Below are 11588 nucleotides of genomic sequence, written 5' to 3' on the forward strand. Positions count from 1 at the left end.
TTGGTGTCCAGAGTTTTTCTTGGGGCTTAATCACATATGCCCACGTGGCTAACGTTTATTCTCCAGCCCCTCCCGGAGGTTCTGGCTAATAGCTTTAGTCTCCAGCCCCTCCAGATGCCCCGTGTCCCAACGCCCTCATCATAAATCACATCACTAGGGACTTCCCTGGTGGCAGTGGTTAAGAGTCTGCCTGCCAATTCAGGGGACATGGGTTCAAGCCCTGGTGCAGAAAGATCCCATGTGCCGCGGAGCAGCTAAGCCCGTGCGCCACAACTACTGAGCCTGAGCTCTAGAGCCCGTGTGCCTAGAGCCCGTGCTCCGCAACAAGAGAAGCTACTGCAATGAGAAGACTGCGAGCCGTGATGAAGAGTAACCCACGCTCACCGCAACTAGAGAAAGCCCGCGTGCAGCAACAAAGACCTGACGCAGCCAAAATAAATAAATTTATTAAAAAAAAAATAATAAATCACATCATTAGACTGATGTCTGAAGGCCCCAGACTAACAAAGACACTCCTATCAGGCAGGACGTTCCAGGGGCCTAGATATCACCTCCCAGTAACTGAGGGCAAAGGCCAGACTTTGGTGGTGGTAAGAAGCGTTGGAATCCTGTATTTATTTTGCAGGCAGAGCCACAGGATTTGCAGTCATAATGAGTTTTAGGTTGGCCTCACAGCCTCAGGTTGAGCTTGGCCCTCTTAGGGAAAAGAACACTCGTTCCTGTAGGATGGGGCTTGGGTCGGGACTGGGTATCTTAAGGGTGTCTTGATGTAAGGGACAGATCAAAAGGATTAGATGCCCCAAATTAACGTCGAGTCCTTGTCTGCTGACCCTTGGCCTGAGGGCTGTGAGGCAAGGCGTGCACAGGGCATGGACTCCGAGACTTCAGTTCCTGAGAAGACACACTCTGCAACCTGCCAGTTGGACCTGAGCTCTCTTCTGCCTGGGATTTGCCTTCCTCTCCTCACGGCCCCTCCCCCTTCTGGCCCACGTCTAATCTGGGCCTCTCCTCTTCTCGAGGCTCCCCACCCCTTCCCTCCTTGGTCCTTTCCCAGGGTCCCAGCTCCAGCCCTCCCTTTGCCCCTCTCCCTCAGCCTCCTGGCCTCCCCTCTGATCCACAGTTTGCATCATGGGGTCGCTACAGATGGGGCCTCATCGTGACTGTGTGCTTTGCAACTTACTGTGGGCTTAACACTTAAAAAAAATTGTGGTAAAATATACATAGCATAAAATTTACCATTTTAACCACTTTTGGGCATACAGTTCAGTGGCGTAAAGTACTTCACAGTGTTGTGCAACCATGGCCACCATCCATCTACAGAACTTTTTCATCACGCCAAACTGAGACTGTCCGTTAAACAGTAACTCCTCCCATATTCTTTTTTATTAACTAGAATGGGGCTTCCCTGGTGGCGCAGTGGTTGAGAGTCTGCCTGCTGATGCAGGGGACACGGGTTCGAGCCCTGGTCTGGGAAGATCCCACATGACGCGGAGCAACTGGGCCTGTGAGCCACAACTACTGAGCCTGCGCATCTGGAGCCTGTGCTTCCGCAACAAGAGAGGCAGCGATAGTGAGAGGCCCGCGCACCGTGATGAAGAGTGGCCCCTGTTCGCCGCAACTAGAGAAAGTCCTCGCACAGAAACGAAGACCCAACACAGCCAAAAAAAAAAAAAAAAGTAGTGGCTTAAAAAAATAAATAAATAAAATGAATAAACCAAAAATTAAATGAAGACATTCAAATTTCCAGCGGTGCTGAGTAATCCTGGTAATACTCTGACCTCTGTGCTGTGGAGAAACGAGTGAGAACATGAACTTGCAGGCCCTCTGAGATCTGCAAGAACTGTACCATTACGTATTTCTCCCTGACTGCCCACGTTAAGGATGGAAGGAAATAGAGCCAGATGCAGTCATAGAAGCTGTCTCGTCAGCCTTGCGGCTACCCTATGACGAAGGAATTCTCACCCTTATTATCACAGATGAGGAAAGTGGCCAGAATGCCTCTCCCCAGGGCAGTCGGAGCTGACAGCAAGACTCACCTGCAATGGGGGCAGAGGGCCAAGGGCAGGTGGCTTCCACAGAAAGGCACCTCTGCGATTCATTCACTCAACAAACAGTTTTTGAGTTACTGCTCTGTTCCTGGTACCATCCTCATTTCCAGATTCAGGGTGAACAAGACCCTGCCTGAATACGGTTTCCAGTCTCCAGAGGACCACATGCTTGGCCTCCTGAGCACTGCAGCCACCTCTTAAGGGTTAAGCACACTTGTGTTTAAATGAGATAATTGGTTAAATAAGATTTCACTTTTTTTTTCCCTTTCTGAGTCATTGTGATACATCTATGAGGATTGTGGGGACCTTATTTATAGGGTAAGGGACCTCTGCTCTTGGACACAGCAGTGGAGCTGCCATGTAGACCCAGGCCTTAACCCCATAGTCAAGCCACCAGACTGGGTCTTTCCCCAGGGCCTCTAGCCAGTTACCCGCGGGTCGGGGAGGGAACTGACATTTTCCATTGCTCTTAGTGCCAATCAATGTGCTATGTGTTGGGACATAAAGGGGACTAAAAGACTGCCACTGTTCTGGGCTTCACTGATTGGAGTGGAAGCAGATGTGCAAATAATCACAGTTCTGAGGTGAAGGCTGTGGGTCAGCTGTAAACTGGGCCCCGTGGAGCACAGACAAAGCGTTTAACCAAGGAGAGATCAGGGAAAGCCTCCTGGAGCCTTCGTCTGAGTTGGGACTGAGGCACAAGCAGGCAGGCATTCATGTGACGCCCGTAGAGGACAGGGCCACCCGGCTAGAGGGGACATTACGTATAGCCACTCAGTTGAGACGCCCTGGTGAGTGTGGTTTTGGACCACACTAGCCTGGGAGAGTGGTGACAGCCAACTGAAGCACTAAGGGCTTTAACAGCCATGCTCAAATTAGCTGTACTTTGCCTGTTTGTAGATTAGTGGTTCCCACCCTGGTTATGCAGAATCCTCTGGAAAACTCTCTCCCATTCAACATTCACTGAGTTGGAATCTCCAAGGGAGTGAGCCTGGGAGTCTTTTTTTTGTTTTTTTTTGCGGTACGCGGGCCTCTCACTGTTGTGGCCTCTCCCGTTGCAGAGCACAGGCTCTGGACGCGCAGGCTCAGCAGCCATGACTCACAGGCCCAGCCGCTCCACGGCGTGTGGGATCTTCCCGGACCGGGGCACGAACCCGTATCCCCTGCATCGGCAGGCGGACTCTCAACCACTGCGTCACCAGGGAAGCCCTGGGAGTCTATTTTAAATTAACTTTCTGAAATGATTCCCACAGCAGTTTGGGAATCGCTAGTACAACGTTTGCCTTGCTTAGTTATGCCTAAGGATGATGATTAGAAAGAAAAGTCCTGGTTTTTCTCCTGAATATTCTGTTTCAGAAGGTCTGGGATAAAACACGAGAGTCTATAAGAAGCTCAGATAAGAATGAGAAAGGAAACCCCTGAGATGTGCTTGGTAGGGAGTGACACGGTCAGGACTGAATTCTGGGAAGCTCACTCTGGCTCGGCTGCTGGAAGAAGCTGAGGGTGGTCAGGACAGGGTGCCGTTTAGGAGGCTGGTGGAAGCTTTGGAAGAGAGAGGCAGAGGCTGTGGGGTTGCAGAGGAGGGGATGGCTTGGACAGATGTTTCGAGAGAAGAAGCTCCAGGATTTCATGATAGCCTAGGAGGGACAGACTTGACGTGAGGGGAGAAGGTTGCTGTGTGGTGACTCCTGAGTTTCTAGCTTAGGAGACTGGAGGAGCAGGCTGGGGCCATGGAGCTAAGCGGGGGAGTCAGGAAGAGAAGCAGCTGTGGGTGGGAAGGTGATCAACTCCATGCACATGTGCTGGGTTTAGGTGCCCTTGGACTTGCAGGTGGAGGTTTCCAGCGGAGGAGGGTCTACAGCTCAGCAGAGTGGTAGAGGTGGGGGTACCTATGGTGGGTGTGAATGATGTGGTGGTGAGTGTGCGGGGTGAGAAGGGCAGAAAGGGGAGGCTGGAGCCCTGAGAACTGGCAACATTCACAGGACGGTGGAAGAGGGACCCGCGGAGGAGGAGGAAAAGAAGAGAACAGAGCCCTGGGGTGGGGGGATGGGAAGGCCGGAGAAAGAGGCCAGGTCATGGTCAGAGCAGAGTTGTCCCTGGTGGCCTGCAGTTTGGTGACAAGGAGATCATTGGTGGGCTTCTCCAGAGCCCTTCCAGGGGAGGGTGGAGAAACGGATTTTTCTAATGTTAAGGGTGGGAGGTATTGGTAAAAGTTTCGAGATAGTATCTGTCAGAGTTCCTGGTTTTCTTAAGCAGCAAAAGAACCCATTGAAAGGTTGTCCGGACCTGCCAGGAGGAGACAGGACCAGATTTGGAAAATGGGCAGGAAGCGGGCGCCAAGGAGCAGGAAGTACAATTGTCTTCTAACTGGAACTGCCTGGGAGGCTGCCACCGGGGACACGCTGCCAATGCGTGTGCAGTTGGGCATAGAGTCTGGACGCGGGCACTGCTGAAGGGCAGAACGTGCTCCACCTGCAGTGGTCCTGAGTCTGGGATGCAGGGGGATCACCTTCTCCTTCTCACAAAGGACTCTGTCTGGTTGACAAGTCACCCACGTGGTACTGTGTCTGCACTGAAGGACCGCCCTCTTCTAGTTCACATAAGGGTGCTGGTGAGCCTGGGGTGGGGGGCGGGGCTAGCTATAGAAGAGTCAAGGATGCTTTTAAGGTTTTCAGCCTGAGGAGCTGGAAGATTGGATTTGCCACTTACTGAGGTGGGGAAGATGGCCGGAGAAATGGGATTTAAAAGGGAACTGGCAGCTCAGTTTGGGCCCTGATGGTTTTGAGATCTAGCAGACATCTAAATGGAAGTGTCAAGATGTCAGTTGGACTTGCTGCTCTGGTGTTCATGGCGTTCTGGGCTGGAGATGGGGATTTGGCAGTCATGCGCACGGCTGGCATTTAAAGCCACGAGATGACAGGAGATGACCAGGGGAGTGAGTGTAGGAAGGGAAGAGAAGAGGACCAAGGACTGAGGGCCAAGCCCTTCAGAGGGGAGAGAGGAGGGGGAGCCAGCAACACAGGCTGAGAAAGAGGGCCAGTGAGGTAGGAAGGAGAGTGTGGCCTGGGGACAAAGCCAGGAGGAAACGTCAAATGCTTCCGGGGACCAAGTAAGAGGACAGAGCCTTGGCCACGGTGTTGATCAGCGTGAGGTCTTTGGTGACCTTGACAAGAGCAGTTTGGGTTGAGGTTAGGGCAAAAGCCAACTGGAAGGGGTTTAGGACGATCAGAGGAGGGAATTTGGAGTCAGTGACTAGACAGTGTAGCTGTTAAGGAAGACAGAGAGATGAGGCACTAGCTGGAGGAAGAAGACGGCCAAAGGCTTTTTTTTTTTTTTTTTTTTGCGGTACGTGGGCCTCTCACTGCTGTGGCCTCTCCCGTTGCGGAGCACAGGCTATGGACGTGCAGGCTCAGCGGCCATGGCTCATGGGCCCAGCCACTCCATGGCATGTGGGATCTTCCTGGACCGGGGCACGAACCCATGTCCCCTGCATCAGCAGGCAGACTCTCAACCACTGCGCCACCAGGGAAGCCCGAGGGCCAAAGGCTTTTAAAAATTATTATTATTATATTCATTTCACTATTTAATTTTTTTAAACATCTTTATTGGAGTATAACTGCTTTACAATGGTGTGTTAGTTTCTGCTTTATAACAAAGAGAATCAGTTATACATATACATATATCCCCATATCTCCTCCCTCTTACGTCTCCCTTCCTCCCACCCTCCCTATCCCAGCCCTCTACGTGGTCACAGAGCACCGAGCTGATCTCCCTGTGCCATGCGGTTACTTCCCGCTAGCTATCGATTTTACATTTGTTAGTGTATATATGTCCATGCCACTCTCTCGCTTTGCCCCATCTTACCCTTCCCCCTCCCCATATCCTCAAGTCCATTCTCTAGTAGGTCTGTGTCTTTATTCCTGTCTTGCCCCTAGGTTCTTCATGACCATTTTTGTTTGTTTGTTTCTTAGATTCCATATATATGTGTTAGCACACGGTATTTGTTTTTCTCTTTCTGACTTAATTCACTCTGTATGACAGACTCTAGGTCCATCCACCTCACTACAAATAACTCAATTTCATTTCTTTTTATGGCTGAGTAATATTCCATTGTATACATGTGCAACATCTTCTTTATCCATTCATCTGTCGATGGACACTTAGGTTGCTTCCATGTCCTGGCTAATGTAAATAGTGCTGCAATGAACATTGTGGTACATGACTCTTTTTTTTTTTTTAATATATTAAATTTTGTTTAAAGGTAGTTTGGTGAATATTCATATCCAATGATTTTGTTGCAGGAAGGAAGACCTCTTCCAGGGCCCGAGAGTGGGCTCTTGTGTAACACTCAGAAATGAATTGTCCGAGGAGACACATGGCTGACAAAGCAAAAAACTTTACTGGGAAGGGGCGCTGGGGCGGAGCTCAGCAGGGTAAGGGACCGCAGGGGAACTGCTCCCCATGACGCTTTGAATTATGGTTTTCTCAGGGCATATGCCCAGTAGTGGGATTGCTGGGTCGTATGGTAGTTCTATTTTTAGTTTTTAAGGAACCTCCATACTGTTCTCCACAGTGGCTGTATCAATTTACATTCCCACCAACAGTGCAAGAGGGTTCCCTTTACTCCACACTCTCTCCAGGTGTGTGTGTTTGTAGATTTTTGGATGATGGCCATTCTGACTGGTGTGAGGTGATACCTCATTGTAGTTTTGATTTGCATTTCTCTAATGATTAGTGATGTTGAGCAACCTTTCACGTATTTGTTGGCCATCTGTATATCTTCTTTGGAGAAATGTCTATTTAGGTCTTCCGCCCATTTTTGGATTGGGTTGTTTGTTTTTTTGTTATTAAGCTGCATGAGCTGCTTGTAAATTTTGGAGATTAATCCTTTGTCAGTTGCTTCATTTGCAAATATTTTCTCCCATTCTGAGGGTTGTCTTTTGGTCTTGTTTATGGTTTCCTTTGCTGTGCAAAAGCTTTGAAGTTTCATTAGGTCCCATTTGTTTATTTTTGTTTTTATTTCCATTTCTCTAGGAGGTGGGTCCAAAAGGATCTGCTGTGATTTATGTCGTAGAGTGTTCTGCCTATGTTTTCCTCTAAGAGTTTTATAGTGTCTGGCCTTACATTTAGGTCTTTAATCCATTTTGAGTTTATTTTTGTGTATGGTGTTAGGGAGTGTTGTAATTTCATTCTTTTACATGTAGCTGTCCAGTTTTCCCAGCACCCCTTATTGAAGAGGCTGTCTTTTCTCCATTGTATTCTCTTGCCTCCTTTATCAAAGATAAGGTGACCATAGGTGCTTAATTTTTACTTTATCTTTTAATTGCGATATAATTGACATAAAACATACCAATTTGATATTTTTTGTATATATTGGGCAGTGATCATCTCTCATCTCTAGTTAACGTCTCTCATCATACATAGTTAAGAGTTTTTTTTTTCTTGTGATGAGAACTTTTAAGATGTACTTTCTTAGCAACTTTCAAATATGCAACACAAGGCTTTTTATTTATTTATTTAAGATGGGTGCAATCACAGCATTTGTGCTTCAGTGGAGAGGGGAAATGCTGGAGAGAGGAGCCTTGCTGGATGGATGCCTTTGAGGTCCGGAGAGCGGGTGGGATCTAGCGTGGGGATGGGGTGGGGCTGGCCTTTACTGGGAGCTGGTCACAGAGAAGGTGGAGTAGCAAGTTTAGAGTTGGTGGGTAGATGGGGCAGGGGTGGGGTGGGGGGTGGAGTTTGTGGAATTCCACCGCAGATTGCTTTGATTTTCTCAGCCAAACAGGAAACACAGTCAGTAGCTGAGAGTTCAGACTGGGGCCTCCTAAGTGTTGGAGGTTTGAGGAGGGGGAGGAAGTATGAATAAATATCCAGGACACTATTCACAGTGTCTGTTTGGGACTAAGTACATCATCTACTTGTTGGAAATGCAGAATCGCAGGTCCACCCTGACCTCTTTTTTTTTTTTGGCCACACCATTCAGCTTGTGGGATCTCAGCTCCCTGGCCAGGGATTGAACCCAGGCCATGGCAGTGAAAGCCTGGGATCCTAACCACTACACCATCAGACAACTCCCCTACCCCAGACCCCTTGAATCGGAATCTGAATCTGCATTTTAGTGCCAGATGACTCATGCACACTGGAGTTGGACTGGCCCTGATGGAGTGGAATGGTAGGGCCACTGTCTGAGGGAAATGTAGATGGATTGCCAGGCAGTGTGAACAGTCTACTTCAGACCTGACTTTGTTTCTCTTAGTGCTAACTAATGGAATTTCAGCACTTGGCCTTGAAAACTCCAGGCCCCTTAACAGGGTGGCAAAAAAAAAAAAAAGAAAAGAAAAGAAAAGAAAAGAAAAAAATCTCAGTATGATAAGGAGAAGATGTTCCTCCGTCTTCTTCTGAAGCAGCAGAAATAAAAGTAGCTTCTTTTCTGAATCATAAGACTAACCTTGCAAATGTTATTTCTAACAAGGGAGTCTTGTCAAACAATGAATTTAAGAGGCTGTTGCTTTGTCCTGTGAAAGTAACCTTTAACTTTTAAACAGCTTGTAATTCTGGTTGCTTGTCTTCCTTAATAATGTGTTGCCCTGGCAATAATATTGAAATTCATATCTCTGTTTTGTAAAAGGTATAAATACCTGGGAGTTTTTTGTGAAGCCAGAAGGGGGGCACTGGCACATGCCTACCCTCCCACCTGTGGGAGGTAAAACAATTGCTGCAGTGACTGCAAGATTTCTTAAACAGTGTTTGAGCGTTCGCTCATTTAAATGAACACAAAGGAGGCAAGGTCACTTGTGAGCACGGAGGGTAGGGAAAGAGGAGAGGAGAATGAGGAGAGAAGGGGAAAGCTGAGAGCACCTTTGGGAATAAGGCAAGGGAGCTGACTGAGGACAAGTACCAGGGTGGTTAGACGGCACCGTGAGGCCCATTGGCTGAGGTCAGGAACCCTGCACTGATTCTGGTGCCAATCTGCAAGGTGGCAGGACTTTTTCCCCAGCAGTGCTTGACTGCCCCTGGGTAGGACCAGGGAAGATGGATGGCTGGTGGCGTTGGTCCAGGGTGGTGAGTGTGCGGTGGAAGCCAGGGGCTGGGGGATCGTGGATATTTGTGGTGTGGATGAAAGAGGGCACGGTTCAAGGAAAAGCCATGGCAGGGGAGAGGGTTGAAGGACTGGGAGAAAAAGGACAGGGCCCGGCGGGGGCAGGGAGCAGGAGTGAGGGTGTTGGAGGTTAAGCTCTGGAAGAGGGGGCAGCTGAGGATTGGGTGTGGCTGATGTGAAGTGGAAAATGAGGTCCCTGGGGCTGAAGAGATCATGCCAACGGCGCTGATGAGTGAGTTACCCAGGTGGGGTGGCAGTCAGGGTTAAGAGGAGGAGAGCATAGCTTTGAAGGTCATCTGGGGGATGGACTCCTCGCTCTATCCAGATGAAACATCTTAACCTCAGTTTCCTCATTTGTGATATAGTCTGAACTGTTTTTACACAACACTTCTGACACCACGCGCGTGTGTTTGTGTGTGTTTATGTGTTGTTTTCTCCCCCTCACTCCAACCAATCCTCTGGACACTAACTGGGGGTCCTACAATTCAATTCAACTCTGACACTAGCTACCAGGAATTAGCACAGATACTACAAGTGAAGGGCTTGTTCCCCCAAGACTTGTCCCCATTTGAGGTGCCAGTTGCAGGTCCCAGGTTGTCACAGGTCCTGTAAATTCAGAGTGTTCCCACAACTCCCTCCTCAGGTCCAGTTATTCTTCAGGACAACTAGAGACAACCAGGACAACTCAACTCAGGAAAGTGCTTTACTTAGTACTACCAGTGTATTAGAAAGGATACAACTCAGGAACAGCCAGACAGAAGAGAGGCACGGGGCAAGGTATGGGGGAGGGAAGGTGTGCGGAGCTCCTATGCCCTCCCTGTGCGAGTCACCCTCCCAGCACCTTGCTGTGTACACCGACCTGGAAGCTCTCTGAACTCTGCTGTTCAGTGGCTTTTACAGAGGTTCCATTGCCTAGGCGTGATTGAAGACATCATTGCCCATTAGTGATCAACTCAGTCTCCGTGGAGGTCAGTGATGGGGCTGAAAATTCCAACCCTCTATTCACATAGTGGATTCCTCTGGTAACCAGCCCCCATCCTGGAGCTATCTAGCTCCCCGCCCCTGGAATACCCTCATTAGCACAAACTCTGGTAAGATTGAAATGGACTCATTGTGAATAACCAAAGACACTCCTCTCACCTCTGTCGCTCAGGAAATTCCAAGGGTTTTAAGAAGCTCTGCGTCGGGAACTGGGGACACAGACCTAATACATATTCCTTCCCTGGTGGTCCAGTGGTTAACAATCCGCCTTCCAGTGCAGGGGATGCGGGTTCAATCCCCGGTTGGGGAACTAAGATCCCACATGTCGTGGAGCAACTAAGCCTGCGCGCCACAACTAGAGAAGCCCGCGTGCCGCAACAAAGACCCAGAGCAGCCAAAAAATAAAAATAAAAAGATTCAAAAAGAGAGTTTGTTCACATGTCAGAGGGGAAGAATGCTAATAGGAGTCAGAGAAACCTATGGGCTTCCTGTCTGGTTCCCAGTCGTCTAAGGCAGAATATAATAATAAGGAAAAATAGAATATACTAATGATCATTTATTGTCTACTGTGTCACAGACAATGTGTCCAGTACTTTACTGATCCTGAGGGGCTGTGGTGTAACGTGTGTCCCCCCGCCCCGCACCCCCCCTCCCCCGCTCCCCGCCACCTGGCTGGGCAGAGGCAGAGGAGCGTGAGAAAGGGAAAGTGAAATGCTTTCACCCACTGCAGGCATGGGGAGAAATTCCTGAGTGTTTCATATGCGACAGGCCCAGCGTGACTATACGTCTTTTACAGATGAGGAGCGGATTGGATTAATAAAGCGATTTGTCCAAGTTCACAAACTCTGGCTCCCAAACTCTTGCCTTGTGATTTCCTGAGTGATAGGGGTGCTAGGAGCACCTTTTGTTTTTTTCTTTTTTGCGGTACGCGGGCCTCTCACTGTGTGGCCTCTCCCGTTGCGGAGCACAGGCTCCGGACGCGCAGGCTCAGCGGCCATGGCTCACGGGCCCAGCCGCTCCGCGGCACGTGGGATCTTCCTGGACCGGGGCACGAACCCGTGTCCTCTGCATCAGCAGGCGGACTCGCAACCACTGCGCCACCAGGGAAGCCCGGAGCTTGGTTTTTAATCTCAAGCTGTTGGGACTTCCCTGGTGGTGCAGTGGTTAAGAATCCACCTGCTAATGGAGGGGACGTGGGTTCGAGCTCTGGTCCGGGAAGATCCCACATGCCACGGAGCAACTAAGCCTGTGCGCCACAACTACTGAGCCTGTGCTCTAGAGCCTGTGAGCCACAACTACTGAGCCCGTGTGCCACAACTACTGAAGCCCACGTGCCTAGAGCCCGTGCTCCGCAACAAGAGAAGCCACCACAACGAGAAGCACACACAACGCAACGAAGAGTAGCCCCCGCTGGCCGCAACTAGAGAAAGCCCATGCGCAGCAACGAAGACCCAACGAAG

This window comes from Aethalodelphis obliquidens, unplaced genomic scaffold (assembly GCF_003676395.1).
Source record: "Aethalodelphis obliquidens isolate GAN/ISIS:26980383/991018 unplaced genomic scaffold, ASM367639v1 scaffold69, whole genome shotgun sequence".
Classification (NCBI taxonomy): domain Eukaryota; kingdom Metazoa; phylum Chordata; class Mammalia; order Artiodactyla; family Delphinidae; genus Aethalodelphis; species Aethalodelphis obliquidens.